This window comes from Octopus sinensis, linkage group LG3 (genome assembly GCF_006345805.1).
Source record: "Octopus sinensis linkage group LG3, ASM634580v1, whole genome shotgun sequence".
NCBI classification, from domain to species: domain Eukaryota; kingdom Metazoa; phylum Mollusca; class Cephalopoda; order Octopoda; family Octopodidae; genus Octopus; species Octopus sinensis.
The window spans coordinates 84,390,878-84,411,496 of NC_042999.1; the positions used below are offsets into that span (position 1 = coordinate 84,390,878).

Here is a 20,619-nt window from a genome sequence, read left to right on the forward strand (position 1 = left end):
TGTAGCAACTGTGCATTGGCTCAGTTACAAAAAAGAATAAATAAAAAATAATCACATTCATTTCAATAGTATTTCCAAAGTCTCTGTTCATGGAGGGAGAGAAAATAAAATAGAGATGCACGAGAGCTTTACAGTGACGACTATTTACGGAAGTCTGATCAGCAGTGAAACTTAGCACAATGTTTATAATGATTATGCGGCAGGAAGTAGTTACGAGAAGCAGTATTGTGGAGTGAAACCGAACGGAATTGAAAGAGTGTAAGTAATAGAAAATGTTTTCGCGTGGTCGGAGTGGAAAATTGTGATTCAAGCGCGGGAGAAATAGAAACTTAGGAAAATGGCATAGGCTCTGTTTCTGGAAACAGTCAAAGACATTAAGGAAATCAAAGGCCATAGCAAATTTTTCGAGAATAGTTACCTGAGAATAGGATGCTTCACCGATTTATTCATAAGAGGTAGCGGCGAAAAATCACAGCGCCATTTCACATTAAAAACAAGATGAATTCGTAGATGTAGTACGAATTCATACTATTTTTAATGTGGAATCACACCATGTCGTATATCAAAAAGAATTTGAGCTCTATTTCTGTATTCAATTACTACCGCATCTATTGACATGAATGTATTTATCTAAGCCTCAAGTACATAGAGAATGATATTCGAACAATGATTGTGTTATTTATTTTATTGTAGCCTAGTAGTAGTAGTAGTAGTAGTAGTAGTAGTAGTAGTAGTAGTAGTAGTATAGTAGTAGTAGTAGTAATTGATGTTGTTGTTGCTGTCATTATTTTAGTTGCTGTTGTTGTTGCAGAGGTTTCTCGTGGGTAAGGCATAGAGTATTATGCTCATGAGATTTCCCTTAAAATTCTTATTCTTCAAGTTGGACAAAAATTCGTAGCGAAATCATTAAAATTTCATATCATAAATTAATGCTCTTCAGACTTTATTTGCAGTAAATAAATACATACATGTTTCTTTTTTTAACTTTCTTCATCTTACCTTCCTCAAGATTTTCTGTAGATAATAACAAGTCTTATTTTTTTTTATTTCCTTCTTCACGCTCTTATATTGCCTCAGTTGATTTAACCGCCAAAATATTTATAAACCATATAACTAATGATATTTTTTCCTTTCATTTTATGTTTACTTAATAGGCTAATGTTACAGTGTATATGTGCTTGTGCACAGCAAACTGAAAGTGAAAGAGAGAAAGAAGAACAATTTTGGCTAGAACTGTTCAAGTTGAACTAACTAACTAACAAATGTTGCAAAATATTTGCTTGATATACAGGAAATGTCATATTTGAAGAAAATTGGGCGAAAACGTGCTATATTTATTGCTTGGCTCAAATCCAAAGAATTCACTGAACTCAATATAGATTTTCAGATATCTATCCTAAATACATAACGCCAGCTTTGTTTGGTGTGATGCTACATCTTAAATGTCGAACTGTCACCGTGAAATCGAAAACCATTATCTATCAGTCTACCAATCTCTCTATCCACCTCTGTACACAAAATTCTATACATACATACATAATATACACACACACATACACACACATATATATATATATATATATATATATATATATATATATATATATATATATATATATATGTATGTATGTATGTATGTATGTATTATATATATATATATAGAGAGAGAGAGAGAAAGAGAGAGAGTAAACATATGTACATAGACATATAAATACATGCCTACATATATATACATATAGATAATATATACATACATACACCATATACACACAGTGAGACACACACACCTACATACACACACATACACACACATACACTTATATATATATATATACATTCATTTCTACTCATTGCTGTTGAGAATATGCCATTGGTTTATGATAATTATTGCAAATCTGATAGGGTTCAGTAGCAGGCCGCAGATACATGTATGGTGTAGTTGAATAGGATCTGCGACCCGATTTGATGCACCGATTGAAACAGTTTGGTTTCAATTACATTAACGATATTTGTATAAAAAGATTTTACTATAGCAATATTTAATTTTCATACTGACATATACCCTTGCAATGCCTTTTATTTAAAGACAAACTCTCAGGTATGCCTTTTTATAAAATTTCATTCTATATTGGCTGGCAAATTAGGACACTTACAACATTATTTATGACTTTAACAAACTTCGATACAGGCATAAATTTCATTAAATCCAGTAACTATTCCGTCTACGCACCAACAATTTTGTTATTGATTAGTTAAAAACTAATTCCCGAATGACTGAGTAGTAAGTTCAATTCACATATGTTAATAGATCCAGAGCCACTTTCAGTTGCATGCACCACACATTCACTATTGTGTTATATATATGCGTGTATGTGAGTATGTATGTATATATATATGTATATATATGTCTGTGTGTATATGTTTGTGTGTGTGTGTACGTATGTTTCTGTATGAGTATATTTATATAATGAAAGGAAAGGACAGGCAAACAACAGGCGTCACGTCGAATTATGAGGTATTTGTATTTATGTGACATATAAAGAAAAAATGCATTAAGGTGTATAAGTCACAGAAGATCAGTAAAAGTTGCTACTCTATGGGATATGTGTAATAGTTGCTACGTACGTTAGTAGACTTCATGAAGAGGCAAAAGAAAATCATCACAAGTAAAAAGTGTATAACTGAAAAGAAATAAGAAATGTGTGAAGATACTAATTTACAGCTGTTTCAAGACTAGTTGCGTAATTGGTCAAGTTTTCTTCATGCTGTCAGCATCTCATATTTTTGTAGGAACATATACCATTTTTGGTGGTAAACTCTTTTGAGATTCAATAACAGATGAATAAATACGAAGAGTGGTAGATATATAAAAATAAGTATAGATGAAAAATGGCAGATATATCTATACCTGAGGAAAATATGCAGACAGAAAAGGAAAAGAATAAAGTGCAGCACGCTCTGCAGTATAGGTAGGTATACTAGTAGGAACCCAAAAGTAACCGGAAATGTTCTCTGTAGGACAAGCTCGTTGTAGTTCGGACGTCTGTCGCTAGAAGCCACTTGATGCAACCCTCAGGCATGAATCTAACGACCGGCGTCGTCGCGTTAGTCCTACTGCCACGTGGTACGTTTTTGCTTTGCAGTGCTTCTCCCCTGCCGACTTTTGCAATGGCTGAAACGAAGGAACAGCGTGTTTTCGTGAAATTCTGTCTTCTGCTAGGGGAAAATGCCCACCGAAACAGTTGTCATGCTTCAAACAGCTTACAAGGACGCTGCTATAAGTAAAACACAAGTTTATGTGTGGTTTTCACGTTTTAGGAATGATGACTCGTTGCTTGAATACCAACCTCGTTCAGGGTGAACGTTGACCTCCCTAACGAATGAAAACATCATGAAAATTCAGGACCGTCACTAAACAAGTGACGAACTTGTTAATATGACCGATGTTCTTGGAGTTCCTGCCAAGAAATTTTGAGCGAGGAATTGCGAATGAAAAGAGTTGCAGCAAAATTTATGCCTCGTTTGCTCGAAGACCAAAACCAGTCACGACTGAATGGGTTTCGTAGACTGAAAGAACAGTTGGAAGTTGATCCGCACGTTTTTCCGAAGGTCATCACTAGTGACGAAAACTGGTGCTAAGGAACTTGCTGTTGTGGAACAGGCGAAAGAAAAAAACAACGTCGGCGGTAAAAAGCATCACTTTGCAAGTGTTCCACCGCTTCGAACAGCAGAAAACGCGTCTGGACCGATGTATTTCTTCAAATAGAGAATACTTTGGAAGCGATACAAAATTGCCGGTATTTTTATATGAAATTTCTATATATCTCTAGTTTCGTATAAATATTTAGTATCCTACTTTGAAATTATTTTTCAGGACCATGTAAATACTCAATATGGATAACGAAGGAAGACCACAACATTTCAATTTGAATACTGAAGTATTGTCAGAAATCTACGTATATAATATATCATTAATATTATATATTGGCTTTAAGAATATTCATTCTCTTAAGTTTCTAATTTTTTTGCGCCCCTTTTAAAGCCTAGCCAGGCTCAAGGGCCCGGTTTCTCGGTTTCAAGCGTATGTGTTCCCCAGCTGGACGGGACGCCAGTCCATTGCATTGTTATTCATTTTTGCCAGCTGAGCGGACTGGAGCAACGTGAAATGAAGGGTTTTGCTCAAGAACACAACACCGCGCCCGGTCCAGGAATCAATAACACAATTTTACGATCGTGGTGCTGACACCCTAAACACTAAGCCACGCGCTTCCACAAATAATCTTCCTTCTCGAGCCATGCCAGGCTCATAAGAGCCGGTTTTCCGGTTTCCGTGGCGGAGAAATTCCCCACCTGGATGGGACGCCGGTCCGTCGCAGGATTACTCATTTTTGCCAGCTGAGTGGACTGGAGCAACGTGAAATGAAGTGTTTTGCTCAAGAACACAACGCATCGCCCGGTCCAGGAATCGAAACCACAACCTTACGATCATGAGTTCAGCACCCTAACCACTAAGCCACGCGCCTCCACAGGTTTCTTAGTTTACACGTACGTGTTTCTCTTCCGGCGTTCCTAAGTTACATATTAATCATTATGATTAGGAGCAAGTCCATTAGTGTGGGTTATTCTTAATAGATTCTTTTGCTTCGTTAATTTTCATATACATGAACATGCATACTTATGCATATATACAGATATCTATGTGTGTATGTATGTGCATCCGCACACGCGTGTGTGCGTGTGCATGCATGTATATGTATATGCATATATACATATACATTGAGGCGGCGAGCTGGCAGAAACGTTAGGGCGCCGGGTGAAATGCTAAGCGGTATTTCGTCTGTCGATACGTTCTGAGTTCAAATTCCGCCGAGGTCGACTTTGCCTTTCATCCTTTCGGGGTCGATAAATAAAGTACCAGTTACGCACTGGGGTCGATGTAATCGACTTAATCCCCTTGTCTGTCCTTGTTTGTCTCCTCTGTGTTTAGCCCCTTGTGGGTAGTAAAGAAGTATATGCATGTAAGCACCTGAGTATAAGTGACTTCAAATTTAACTATTTTAAAATACTTGAGATATTCGTTCTGCCTTGGTTTTGATTTTTTCTCTATAATATATACCTGCTATAAGGGAATCCCAACACGGATATATAGATCCAGCCTTAGCTGTGATCTTGGAACCTAAAGGTCGACCTACTATAGCACTTGTACAGCGTACCTGTTCGTTTAGATCACAAGTGAAATAAGCCCCTCGTATTCTTTATATATATACATATATGTATATGCTATGTGCGTATGCCATGTCTTTGTGTGTATGTATGTGTGTATATATATATATATATATATATATATACACTCATATATGTATGTATTGCTTGTATGTATGTATATATGTGTGTATGTGAGTGTGTTCTTGTACTGGCATTTGTCCTCCACCACCACTTACCATCAGATATTGGTTTGTTTACGTCCATATGACGCAGAAGTTAAGCAAAAAGGGCCGATAGAATAATTGCCAGGCATTTAAGAAATAAGTACTGGTATCAATTAGATCGATTTTAAACATTCAAGACGGTGCCCCAGCATTTCAGTAATCAGATGACTGCAACACAAAAAACTTAAAAGACATAGATAGATAGATAGATAGATAGATAGATAGATAGATAGATAGATAGATAGATAGATAGATAGATAGATAGATAGATAGATAGATAGATAGATATATAGACGTGTATCTATACAGACAGAGGAGAGGCAAAAAGAGAGATGTGCAGCCATTTCTTCTGTGGTGAGCAACTTCGCTTCGCAGCCTTCAGAAACTTTAGCACGCCGGGCAAATGCGTAGCCGTATTTCGTCTGCCGCTACGTTCTGAGTTCAAATTCCACCAAGGTCGACTTTGCCTTTCATTCTTTAGGGGTCGATTAAATAAGTACCAGTTACGCACTGGAGTCGATATAATCGACTTAATACCGATGTATGTCCTTGTTTGTCCCCTCTATGTTTAGCCCCTTGTGGGTAATAAAGAAATAGGTATTTGGTCTGCCGCTACGTTCTGAGTTCAAATTCCACCGAGGTCGACTTTGCCTTTCATTATTTAGGGGTCGATTAAATAAGTACCAGTTACGCACTGAAGTCGATATAATCGACTTAATACCGATGTATGTCCTTGTTTGTCACCTCTATGTTTAGCCCCTTGTGGGTAGTAAAGAAATAGGATATGTGTGAACCGCAGTGTTCAGTAGTCTCCTGCTATAGACTCTAGCTGACCAATGCATTCATTCATGAATTCAGTAGAAAGAAATTGTGCACCACCCACTCGTGGTTATTTATGTGTGTTGAGTGTGTCAGCGTATGTGTGTCCATCTATTTGCCACAGTATGTTTGTTTTTTGCATCAAGTTTACAATGATGTTCATTTTCTTGTATCTCCATACCATAGCGGATAACATAAAATATACAGAGTTGCCCCAGCCTGACCACTGTACAGTAACCGAAGCAAATTACAGAGCAATAAATAAATGAATATGTATATGTGTATATATATATGTGTGTGTGTGTGTGTATGTTTGTATATATAATATATATATATACATATATATATATATATATATATTATATATATATATATATATATATATATATATATATATATATATATATATTATATATATATATATATATATATATATATATATATATATATATATATTATATATATATATATATATATATGTATTACATATATGTATATGTATATGTATATATGGCCTGTTGCTTTCAGCAAGAAAAAAATATTCTAAGCCAATGAAGAGAATAACACGTCAAGAAAATTTAAAGTTTGCTTCTCACTCATAGAGCAAGAAATAAGAAATAAAACGAATAAATGGAAAGCAATTCTACGACTCAAGCTAAGATGATTCTCCTAATATTGTGAAGCCAGTTGTAAACAAACAGAAATGAAATAAATTTTCTGTAAGAAGACACTGCAAATATACATAGATACACCCACACACACACACACACACACACACACACACGCACACATATATACACACACACGCGCGCACACATGCACACGGACACACACATACACATATACATATACATACAGATACACACATACACACATGTATATAGTTAGATAGATAGACAGATAGAGATAGAGATGAAAACATATAATCATACACATATTGATATATATATATATATATATATATATATATATATATATATATATATACATATATATATATATATATATACGTATATATATATATATATATATATATATATATATATATATTATATATATATATATATATATATATATACATATGTATATATATATATACATAAACATATATGCAAACACAACGCCGAAGGTACTGTTTTACTGGCAAGTTGAAATGTGATTACTTTTGCAACAGCAAATCAGCGTCATTACGTAAGAGTCAATAAAAACAATATCCTTTTCTTCTCTTTTTCTAAATAGTATATAAATGTATGCGTGTTTGTGTGGGCATTTACGTCAGCCAGTGTCTGCCTGTGTATGTATTTTTTGTGTGCCTCTCTATGCTTTTGCCGGTGTGCAACTTTGTGTGTAATTGTGTGTAATTGTGTGAGTGGGTAATTGCGTGGGTTTGTAACTACGTGAGTCAGTATGTTTGTGTGTGTGTGTCTATGTCTGTGTGTGTCTGTGTCTGTGTTTGTGTTTGTGTCTGTGAATATTAGGATTAACAGGCTAACTAAAAGATAGCTAGTTGCAGTACAACATCACACTGCTCAAGTAATAATCTATTTATCCAAACCACGATGCACATCCTGGATATTTTCTCTTAGAATATTGTTCAGCAGCATTGTGTTTTGTTCCAGTATTTGTGTTACTGACTCTCTCAGTCTGGATATTTATCGACACCTCAGTCTTTTGATAAGTCCGAGTGGCAGTGAAGCATGAAAATAAGTGGAGCCAACACAGTACATCGATAGATAGTAATAGTTAGCTGTTAAAAATACAGTGGATTCTAAAATACTGGAGTCGATTTTATGTTGGATACTGTTACCATCAAAGATTGTAAAGACAAGCATTCCTATACCACGCATGCTTACATATTCATATATATATGTATATATATATCACGTAGTACTATTAAGATAGACATGGACTGGACCAATCTTTGGTCGAAACATATCTAAGTTTTATATATATATATATGTGTGTGTGTGTGTCTCTTTACTAACCCCTCCCCGAAAATCAGCAATTACCTCCCCTGTTCCCAATAATAACGATCACCATTTACTCGCCTTATATTTTTCTACTTGATTCATTCATTCATAAATTTCTCCACACACACAATGGTCTAAAATTTTAAGAAAATACGAAATTACAACGCGAATCCGGTCGACAAACGCTATGTAAAATATATTTTAAAATAAACTGTAAAATATAATGTAAAGTGTGTGCATTTTCCTTCTTTTATTTTATATATTTTTTGTATTACAAAACACCACATGGGCATAATCGAAATTCCTCCCTTTTTATTACTTATATATATATAGATAGACGTACGGGTAATGTGATTAATCGATCGATCGATCGTTAGATAGATAGATAGATAGATAGATAGATAGATAGATAGATAGATAGATAGATAGACATTAATGTGTGTGCGTGTGCGAATGTGTGCTTCTTTTTTTTTCTTTTTTGTGTTTGTGGAGCAGTGTTACTTATAAGACATTCTCATCAATATACTTCTTTTATTCAAATTCATTTACTTTTTTAATTGACGATTCATAGAGTTTTTCAGTAGCTCTTTATACTTTCGGGCTCTGATGCTGCTTTAAGTTCTTCATAGACTTATCTTTTCCCCGAAACCATTTATTTTACGGTCATTGTTCAAAAACGTCTAATATGGCTTTATAATATATTTTCTTCCACATTCACATTAGATTGTATGTGATTGTATGTAATTAATTGCTTATCACTCCCTCTTCAGTTTAATTGCTATTTATTAGCGAAAGCCATTTATTTAATATCATTTTAATCGGATGGTTATTTATATTATTATATAGTATTTTGAGGGGTTTATTTTGTTTCGCTGTACTGGAATCACCTGGAGTCCATTACGCAAACTTTTCTCCATCAGTGAACAGTATTTCTATTTAAAACTCTTATTAGATGATATCTTCTAACGAGAACTGAATTATTTTCTCTTTTAATCTTAGTCCGTTGATTAATTAATCTATTGTCTCATTGCTTATTCGATTGATTGCATTGAGTGATTTCGGGATTGTGTTCATATAGATACTGCGTTCACACACACACACACACACACACACACACACACACACACACATGTCTTGTTCATTTTCTTCTCATTTTCATGCGTCAAGTTCGAAAATGTATCATGTTATTTTTACAATCTACACACACGCATAGCTTTTACTGTATTTAAATACGACGCTTTCAAATGCTATCTGAAACGATAGTCGGCTATTTTGGTGTTTTTTGTTGTTGGTGGTTCTCAGTCACGAGCAAGCAAACCAGCGGAGATTGTGGCTCGCTGATGTTTGTTGTTGTCACATACAGCATGTGGCATCCATGCAACATACTTCTGAACCTTTCACATCGAGTGAAGATGCTTCTCCATAGCAGTGTGGGAGCATTCGTTTTTCTCTGCCAGTTCCCTTGTCGTTTGACGAGGATTTTCGTGCAAAATTTGGTTTAATCGCTCTTCATCGAACTCAACTGGACGGCCAGAACGAGGTGCGTTTTTGAGGTCAAAATTTCCATTTTTGAACTTGGCATACCAATCACGAGCGATTCTTTCAGCTATGGTACTCTCTCCATACACAGCACAAATGTCGCGAGTAGCTCTTGTAGCTTTAGAACCTTGATTAAAAGCAGATAAAATGTGTCAAAAAGCTCGTTTTTCTTAACTTGACATTCCATTTTAATGATCTGAAAATAAACAATAATTAACTAAAATTAACTAGGAAAAAAAAATAGATTCCAAAATGATTCAAAAATACAATTCTCGAAAATAATAGATTCCAAAATTTAAAAATGCAATAAATTCCAAAATTTAAAAAAACGGCGTGAACTTAGTTGCCAACCCAATATATAAATTTTGTTGCCTATGTTTCTGAGGAAACATTTAGCAAATACCTCAAATCCTTCATTTTCTTGGAAGAAGTGTTCGCGTTTTCATAACTTTTTGACGGCATGATTTTGCCCCTAAGCTCTACTTTAGTTTACTTCAGCTTTCACAGTGTCTATATTTTGTCTTTTTCATTGATTTTATAATGTCCATTTCTATGTTTTCTTATCTTTTATTATTTCAGTGAGGTTGTCTGCGGCATTTTTTTTTATGGCTACTCAAGTGAAAACCACGCTGATTTTATGCTGGTATGTTTTCATGTTATTTTTCTCTACTTTTTCGAGTTAGTCTTATAAAATTGTTACACTTGTCTTCCGAAAGTAACAGTACATCTACAGAAATACGCACGTTCACGCTTTAAGTATGGAGCGAGCTTATGTCCCCATTCCAAATTCATTCAATCTCACTTTCCTCTTTCAAACGTATAAGCATTTGCCAACATGGCACAATCTTCTCCAGGTAATGTTGTAGTAGTAGTAGTAGTAGTAGTAGTAGTAGTAGTAGTAGTAGTGGTGGTGGTGGTGGTGGTGGTGGTGTGGTAGTAGTAGTAGTAGTAGTAGTAGTAGTAGTAGATGTACATGAATTTAATGTCACTACTAACCTGCTATCCAGGAAAACAACGGCTAATTCACCCAGAGACAAATGTCAGTCAACTGTGTCTGAAGGGGTCGTAGAGATACGCCTCACGGTGTCTCACAAAGTAACAACAAAAATAACACAACTCTAACAGAATCAACCAAGCTGAGAGAGACATCACTACTACAAAAAAGAAAGAAAAAAAAAACCTTCAGTAGCACCTATAACAATGACAGCAACAAAGAAAACAAGAACGGCGAGATCGAAAACAGCAGCAGCACAACGAAAACAACAGCGACGACGACGACGGCAACAGCTATAGTAACAACAGTAAATTCAAGACAACCAGGACTACTCTTTGTACTGTAACGCAAACATGAGCTAGTATATAGCTGGTAGAAACGTTAGCACGTCGGGCGAAATTCGTAGCAGTATTTCGTCTGTCGTTACGTTCCGAGTTAAAATTCCGCCGAGGTCGACTTTGCCTTTCATCCTTTCGGGGTCGATAAATTAAGTACTAGTTACGCACTGGGGTCGATGTAATCGACTTAATCCCTTTGTCTGTCCTTGTTTGTCCCCTCTATGTTTATCCCCTTGTAGGTAGTAAAGAAATATATATTTCTTTATTGCCCACAAGGGGCTAAACATAGACGGGACAAACAAGGACAGACAAAGGGATTAAGTCGATTACATCGATGCCAGTGCGAAACTGGTATTTTTATTTATCGACCCCGAAAGGATGAAAGGCAAAGTCGACCTCGGCGGAATTTGAACTCAGAACATAGCGGCAGACGAAATACCGCTAAGCATTTTGCCCGGCGCGCTAGCGTTTCTGCCAGGGGCTAGTATAGCTTTGTAAAACTTCAACTTGAGGAACCGGCACTGCTTATGCAGGTCGGATCTGAACGTATTTCCCCAGGAAGAAAAAGAAAAAATATAAAGAAGGATGCTCATCTATAAATATACTAGCAAGAAACGAAGGTCGAAAACCCAACTGAAGCACAAGTTGACAAATGATTTATGGAGGTGTGGGAATAAGAAAATAGGAAAATAATTTGGAACGGTAGAAGTCCTCTGCCTTAACGAAGTAGAGTCTATAAAAACAGCCATAGGCTCCTCTGAGGAATATGTTCCCATAGCGTCCAATTTAGGAAGACGCTTATTTAATGTGACACTAACTAATGTGTCTCCAGATATAAACTTCAAATACTTTAGGACGATTTTGGAGGAGTACGGGAAGATTATGAAAGAGAACCACCCCATGCAAAAAGTGGGCTGAATTAAAAGCTGAATTTCAGATACGGCTGACTGAAGAGAATTTGCCAAATTCCTGACTCATTCGCCTGGTGATTGAAGGTCCTGTGTTAAAAGGCAGTAAGTCCAGGTGTTACTAAAGATGCAGCACAAAGCACCAGAAGGCGTGCAAAAACAATCAAAACCCATTTGCACCCACATAAACAACACCAAAAACTCCAACACAGGAATTTTAGACAAGAGCACTCAAAAATGATCCTCAAATAAAAAAGAAAAAAGACACTAGAACCCAGAGAAGCGCATGTAGTTACCAGAAATGTGCAAAAAGAAAAGCACACAAACGCCACAAAAGTAGATTACATACTCTAAAACACCCCAATTGACACACATCATGTCAAGTTTAACATGGATACCATAATCACATTATTTACTACATTAAACCGTTTTACTCTCACTCCACAAGAATAGTAAGGAATTAAAATTCATCCTTCGAAACAACTTCTTTATTTTCCAGAAAAACACCTGCCAGAAATATCTCGAACTGGGATGGGTACAAAAGCTGCTCCAACTTAGTCATGATATTTCTAGAATTCCAGATGTATGAACAACTGAAAACAATACATCATCCTTCAAAATCTTCTGGTCAAAAATTGACAATATTTAGATGACAGCTTTACTCTGTGAATCTACAACCGAGATGAACTCAATGATTTTAAATTCTTATTCAACAGCATTAATAACAGTATTAAGTTCACCACGTAATTTAGCCCTCTTAGACATTTTGGTTATCAAGAATGACCCGAACACAGAAACCGACATCTACAAAGCAACTGAATCTAAACAATACTTACTATTTTCTTCATGCTACCCAAAACGTATCAAGTCCAATATTCCATCTAATAAAGCTAAGAGAATCCGAACAATTGTCTCTAGTCTGGATGTTCTGAATAAAAGATCCCTTGAATTAGTACAGGCATTACTTCAAAGTAAGTACCCATCCACTATAATACAAAATAGAATAGAACGTGTCAAATCAAAATACATTGAAGAATTACGAAAAGTTAAAAACTTTCAGGTACAACCAAAACTCTATCTCTAATTACAAAACACAATACAAGTAGTAGAAACATTCAGCTTCATACATCCGAACATACCGATATTGAATCAAGAGGCAATAATGAAAAACGCACTTGAATCATACAAAATAATCAAGTGCAAAAGACAACCAAAGCTCCCCCCCAATCTACTTACCAACACGAAATTACCAATTACGTACTCAACACCAGCATTGGAAAAACGTGTCCCATCTAGTTGTGGAACTTGTGAGAAACTTATTCAGGACACAATTTGTAATTTTAAATATGGACACATGTTTACTGTGAAAAACCATTTAACTTGTTCTTCAAAAAATAAAAATGTCATCGAATGCAATGGCTATAGAGAAGACTACATTGGACAAACTAAACTCACCTTAAGCATGAGATTAAATATTCATCGTCACCAAATATGTGATCCCCAAACGAGACAAATTCCACCTATATGCGTGAAAACCAAATTTCCTAAATTTCTTGTCTCCCCAATTTTTCAACATTTAGATAATACTCCACATCAAACAAGAATTGCTAAGGAAAGTTTGTTTATTAAAAGATACAATCCACTGTTGAATAGGCTATAAAAAAATATCTGCTAAATTCTTTTCCTATGAATTGATTACTATAGAATTTATATACTTCGGCTTGTTCTTAAGAAAATCAAAATTCATGTAGTAGCAGTCATGAATCTTCTTTACTCCACACCTCGTTATCTTGCCCCTCACCTTGTCTTAAGATGTTCAATGGAAGCATACTAGCACTAGTTGATAACATATATCTTCCACGGAATATTAATAATTATTTATAACACTTTTATGCAATCAATTATATCACTTATTCATATCTATTGTATCTGTCAGGTGGCATATTAAATAGAGAAAAGATATTTTGTGACACTCGAGCGGACTTGCCTCATAAGCTAAATACGTGAACATTGACCAATCAATCTGTACGTTAATGGACAGCGTTCTGAACAAAATCCTTTCTTTAAAAACAAGGTACGTAAAAACGGCTAAAATAGACTTAATTCGCAACAGTGCGCCATATGCTGTGCACATTTGAAAATCTAATGTGAAACGGGTAAAATGTATTTCTATATTTTAAAATATAATCTAATTGTAATAATTCTAATACTTCCTCTGTTCATTTTCAATTTGATATTTTCTATTCCTGCATATGTTTATTCAGCCTACGAGTTATACACAAATACCAGACGAGAAATATGCAAGTAAATAACTTAAACTCCAATGGACATATTTAAGTACATATATGTATGTATATATATATATATATATATATATATATATATATCAAAAGGATGTGTTATAATACAATTCCACATATACATCAGCTGCCCCACGGATATCTTTATGGTTTCGAAGCCTGGGCAGTACCATTCAATCTGATGGTGTCAATAGCCCTAACATAAGTGCTGTTTGGGAACAAATCTCTCTATCTCCCTCTCTCTCTCTCTCTCTCTGTATATATATATATGTACTTACATATATATATATATATATCCACCACCACCATGACCGACCAGGCTATCAGATGTTGCTACACATCGCTGGTCACAATGCGTTTCGCATTGTTTTAGCCTTCAAATGACGCCATCCCGCTGGCTAAGCGAGCAGGCCATATATATATATATATATATATATATATAAATACAGTGTACATTTAAAGACATAAGAGGTATCCATCATAGGATACCTGGCACGCTAGAAGGAAAGGTCAAAATCTAAAATCGTATGATAGATACCTCTTATGTGTTTAAATATGTACTGTATTTATATGAATAATATCTGCTCTATTGACTAATTATACTACACGCTAGGCCAGTGGTAGTAAAAATTTCTAAAATTTTTCTTACTCTGATATATATGTATGTATGTTCGTATGCATGCATGTATGTATATAAATATATATATAAATACATACATATATATATACATGCATGCATACGAACATACATACATATATATCAGAGTAAGAAAAATTTTAGAAATATATATATATATATATATATATATATATATATATATATATATACAGCTGCATCGAACTCTCTGATGCACCAAATGGCAATTACTAAAAAGCATCCGTGAAGTAAAATCATGTAGCAACACCAAATGGCGGTGCCCCAGCATGGCCACAGTACGTGAGCTGAAACTAGATAAAATAAAAAAAAAAATATATATATATATGCCCATATATATATATATATATATATATATATATATATATATATATATACTGTTGTGCCTTATTATTTAACACACTCAAGACTATTGAAAAGGTTGCAAGACGCAACGAAAATTTTAGAACATAAAAATAAGAAAGAAGTGGAAATTTTACCGGTGAGTGCGTTAAATAATAAGGCACTAAAAGAGATTGACTCTCCAGACACAACAGAATATGCTTCAACACACGAACTCATATAAAGTATCTTACAAACCAAATCCAAAAACCAAATATATATATATATATATATATATATAACTTAGAATAACTTAGAAAGGTTTTTGGCCAGTATTGGCCCAGGCCATGTCTAACTTAATAGCACCACCTGGCGATATATATATATATATATATATATAATATTAATTAGAGACAAAACCACTATTTTGCAAATCACACAAAGAAAGACTTAATCCAATACATAAAAAAATTTAATATAAATTAAATAAAATTAATTCAATAAAATTAATTTTATTTAATTTATATTAAATTTTTTTATGTATTGGATTAAGTCTTTCTTTGTTTGATTTGCAAAATAGTGGTTTTGTCTCTAATTAATATTATATAATATTTTACTATAAAATTGGATTCAACCCCAAATCTGATTTTTCCTGTAAATTTGGATTTATTCCCTAATATATATTATATATATATATATATTATATATATATACATACATATATATACATATATATATATATATATGAATTCCGGGTAGAGGTTGGGGTCCACCAAGTTTCAGTCCTCAGTCCCCTCCTATTTATCATAGTCCTCCAGGCAATAACGGAGGAATTCAAGACAGGATACCCCTGGGAGCTCCTCTATGCTGATGACCTTGCTCTAATTGCTGAGTCACTATCAGAACTGGAGGAGAAGTTTCAGGTGTGGAAACAAGGATTAGAATCGAAGGGCCTTAGAATCAACCTAGCCAAAACCAAAGTCCTAATAAGTAGGAAGGTGGACCAATCACAAACGACTTCAGGTAGATGGCCCTGCTCGATCTGTAAAAAAGGTGTAGGTAGAAACTCTATAAGGTGCACCAAGTGTAAGCTATGGACACATAAGAGGTGCAGCAATGTCAAAGGAAGGCTAACTAAGAAAATAGTTTTTGTCTGTGGCAGATGCTCAGGAGCAATAAACACTGGAAATGTGCAGAGACCAACTTCTACCACGTTCCAGGGAGACAAACTAGAAGTAGTTGATAGCTTCCGCTACCTAGGAGACCAAGTCAGTAGCGGGGGTGGGTGTGCTGAAAGTGTAACTGCTAGAGTAAGAATAGCCTGGGCAAAGTTTAGAGAGCTCTTACCCCTGCTGGTGACAAAAGGCCTCTCGCTAAGAGTAAAAGGCAGACTATATGATGCGTGTGTACGTACAGCCATGCTACATGGTAGTGAAACATGGGCCGTGACTGCTGAGGATATGCGTAAGCTTGCAAGAAATGAAGCCAGTATGCTCCGATGGATGTGTAATGTCAGTGTTCATAATCGTCAGAGTGTAAGTACTTTGAGAGAAAAGTTGAACCTAAGAAGTGTCAGTTGTGGTGTGCAAGAGAGACGGCTGCGCTGGTATGGTCATGTGACGAGAATGGCTGAAGATAGTTGTGTGCAAAAGTGCTACACCCTAGCAGTTGAGGGAACCTGTGGAAGAGGTAGACCCAGGAAAACCTGGGACGAGGTGGTGAAGAACGACCTTCGAACTTTAGGTCTCACCAAGGAAATGACTGAAGACCGAGTCCTATGGAAGTGTGCTGTGCATGAGAGGACCCGGCAGGACTAGTCAGGACATATCCCGTGGCCCCTACCTGGGACGTAGTCGATCCACCTGTGCATACCTTCCTTCTTGTGACACTTGTGAAGACCTGCTGAGGCAAGTGAAAATCAATCAAAATAGATGAACATCAATGGAATTTGTATCTTTGTGGTACCAGTGCCTGTGGCACACAAGAAAACCATCCGAACGTGGCCGTAGCCAGTACCGCATCGACTGGCCTCCGTGCTGTGGGAACATGGTGGCACATAAAAACACCATCCGAAGACCCGGCAAGACTAGTCAGGTCATAACCCGTGGCCCCTACCTGGGACGTAGTCAGTCCACCTGTACATACCTTCCTTCTTGTGACACTTGTGAAGACCTGTTGAGGCAAGTGAAAATCAAAATCAAAACAAATCAAAATAGATGAACATCAATGGAATTTATATCTTTGTGGTACCACTGCCGGTGGCACACAAGAATCCATCCGAACGTGGCCGTAGTCAGTACCGCATCACTGGCCATCGTGCTGTGGGCACATAACAAACACCATCCGATCGTGGCCGTTCGCCAGCCTCATCTAGCACCTGTGTCGGTGGCACATAAAAAACACCATCCGAAGACCCGGCAAGACTAGTCAGGCCATAACCCATGGCCCCTACCTGGGACGTAGTCAGTCCACCTGTGCATACCTTCCTCCTTGTGATACTTGTGAAGGCCTGTTGAGGCAAGTGAAAATCAAAATCAAATCAAAACAAATCAAAATAGATGAACATCAATGGAATTTGTATCTTTGTGGTACCAGTGCCGGTGGCACACAAGAGAAAACCATCCGAAAGTGGCCGTAGCCAGTACCGCACAGACTGGCCTCCGTGCTGTGGGCGCATGACAAACACTATCCGATCGTGGCCGTTCGCCAGCCTCATCTAGCACCTGTGTCGGTGGCACATAAAAACACCATCCGAAGACCCGGCAAGACTAGTCAGGCCATAACCCATGGCCCCTATATGGGACGTAGTCAGTCCACCTGTGCATACCTTCCTTCTTGTGACACTTGTGAAGACCTGTTGAGGCAAGTGAAAATCAAAATCAAAACAAATCAAAATAGATGAACATCAATGGAATCTGTATCTTTGTGGTACCACTGCCGGTGGCACACAAGAGAACCATCCGAACGTGGCCGTAGCCAGTTCCGCATCGACCGGCCTCCGTGCTGTGGGCACGTAACAAACACCATCCGATCATGGCCGTTCGCCAGCCTCATCTGGCACCTGTGTCGGTGGCACATAAAAACACCTTCCGAAGACCCGGCAAGACTAGTCAGTCCACCTGTGCATACCTTCCTTCTTGTGACACTTGTGAAGACCTGTTGAGGCAAGTGAAAATCAAATCAAATCAAAATAGATTAACATCAATGGAATTTGTATCTTTGTGGTACCAGTGCCTGTGGCACACAAGAAATCCATCCGAACGTGGCCGTAGTCAGTACCGCATCGGGGCCATCGTGCTGTGGGCACATAACAAACACCATCCGATCATGGCCGTTCGCCAGCCTCATCTAGCACCTGTGTCGGTGGCACATAAAAACACCATCCGAAGACCCGGCAAGACTAGTCAGGCCATATCCCATGGCCCCTACCTGGGACGTAGTCAGTCCACCTGTGCATACCTTCCTCCTTGTGATACTTGTGAAGGCCTGTTGAGGCAAGTGAAAATCAAAATGAAATCAAAACAAATCAAATCAAATCAAATCGAAACAAATCAAAATAGATGAACATTAATGGAATTGTATCTTTGTGGTACCAGTGCCGGTGGCACACAAGAAAACCATCCGAACGTGGCCGTAGCCAGTACCGCACCGACTGGCCTCCGTGCTGTGGGCACGTAACAAACACCATCCGATCGTGGCCGTTCGCCAGCCTCATCTGGCACCTGTGTCGGTGGCACATAAAAACACCATCCGAAGACCCGGCAAGACTAGTCAGGGCATAACCTGTGGCCCCTACCTGGGACGTAGTCAGTCCACCTGTGCATACCTTCCTTCTTGTGACACTTGTGAAGACCGAAGACCTGTTGAGGCAAGTGAAAATCAAAACAAATCAAAATAGATGAACATCAATGGAATTTGTATCTTTGTGGTACCAGTGCCGGTGGCACGTGGCACAGAAGAAAACCATCCGAACGTGGCCGTAGCCAGTACCGCATCGACTGGCCTCCGTGCTGTGGGCACGTAACAAACACCATCCGATCGTGGCCGTTTGCCAGCCTCATCTGGCACCTGTGTCGGTGGCACATAAAAACACCATCCGAGCGTGGCCGTCTGCCAGCCTCGTCTGGCACCTGTGTCGGTGGCACATAAAAAACACCATCTGTGTCGGTGGCACATAAAAAACACCATCCGAGCGTGGCCGTTTGCCAGCCTCGTCTGGCACCTGTGTCGGTGGCACATAAAATCACCCACTACACTCTCGGAGTGGTTGGCGTTAGGAAGGGCATCCAGCTGTAGAAACACTGCCAGATCTGACTGGACTGGTGCAGCTTTCGGGCTCCCCAGACCCCAGTTGAACCGTCCAACCCATGCTAGCATGGAAAGCGGACGTTAAATGATGATGATGATGATGATGATATATGTGTGTGTGAAGTATATTTGCCATCTAAATATGGCTAACCACTAAGGGTGGATGTTACTGTAGCTTGTAGCCTCAGGCTACCCATATTTAGATGGCAAATATACTTCACGTTGTCGTGTTGTTACTGTCTATACCTCGTTCAGAGATTTATTATTGCTTGTATACACTTTTTCAAGAACAGTGACGAAAAGCCACTGGAGAAAGGATATATGTATTTGCATTGGGACCCTTCCATCGAAAATCGGTGATTGTCGTGCGCTGATGACGAGTCAATACCTAGTCTGTGCGTATCACGTACGTCGACAATGGGAAGGGTGGCTTCCCTTTGCAAATACCGATAGGGCACAGAAAGTGTGTCAATAGCCAGCTGGAGAAGATGTACTCCTGGTGCTACAAGCTACGGTAACATCCACCCTTAGTGGTTAGCCATATTTAGATGGCAAATATACTTCACATTGTCGTGCAGTTACTGTCTATACCTCCTTCAAAGATTTATTATTGCGCATATATATATATATATATATATATTATATATATATATATATATATATATACAAATTGAGATAGGGGTTGTAAATGCAACCCTCCATGGGATATATATTTAACCCTACAGTCTCTTATGTGGTGTTTAATAAAGTATGTGATTGAGTATTATCTGGTAATTGATATTTGATTTAGATGTATTTCTCCATTTTCTTATCTTGTATATATATATATATAGCAATTAAGGACAACTACTTAATAAGGAAAACTTAACAAGAAATTGTCAGGTACCTGACAATTTCTTGTTAAGTTTTCCTTATTAAGTAGTTGTCCTTAATTGCTAAATTTTTATTCCGAAAAAACTTTTCCTCTCCCGAAATGCAATTCGTAAAAGTTTACCATTTACCCGGATGTAATATATATAAACTCACCCATGTGCTTCG

At 37.2% G+C, this 20,619-nt stretch overlaps 1 long non-coding RNA gene across 1 annotated transcript in view; it reads left to right on the forward strand.

Annotated features, from left to right (window-relative positions):
* Positions 1 to 1,672: 1,672 nt before the first annotated feature.
* The window catches only part of LOC118762761, a 23,365-nt gene continuing 4,418 nt past the window's right edge, over positions 1,673 to 20,619 (forward strand). Inside the window, exons 1-3 of the long non-coding RNA XR_004998511.1 lie at positions 1,673 to 1,685; positions 14,802 to 14,806; positions 16,850 to 16,856. This is a non-coding gene — a long non-coding RNA (uncharacterized LOC118762761). The remainder of the gene's footprint in view (positions 1,686 to 14,801; positions 14,807 to 16,849; positions 16,857 to 20,619) is intronic.